Source organism: Cyprinus carpio, chromosome B18, assembly GCF_018340385.1.
Source record: "Cyprinus carpio isolate SPL01 chromosome B18, ASM1834038v1, whole genome shotgun sequence".
Taxonomy (NCBI): Eukaryota; Metazoa; Chordata; class Actinopteri; order Cypriniformes; family Cyprinidae; genus Cyprinus; species Cyprinus carpio.
The window spans coordinates 26,756,207-26,756,432 of NC_056614.1; positions in this window are offsets into that span (position 1 = coordinate 26,756,207).

Below are 226 nucleotides of genomic sequence, written 5' to 3' on the forward strand. Positions count from 1 at the left end.
GTAAAGTACCATTCATTAACTCTGTATGTCATTAGCGTTTGCGGATAACGCCTTCTGTTTAGACTTATCTAGCTAAAGCATCTCACTTATTTATTTGACAGGGTCTTTTTGTAACTGTACACACGCACACACCAACAAATAATTGAGGGGCAAATTACACTGAAGCATTTGCGATTGCATCAAATGGGTTGAGACAGGAAATGAAAGAGAGATGGAAAAATGTGAG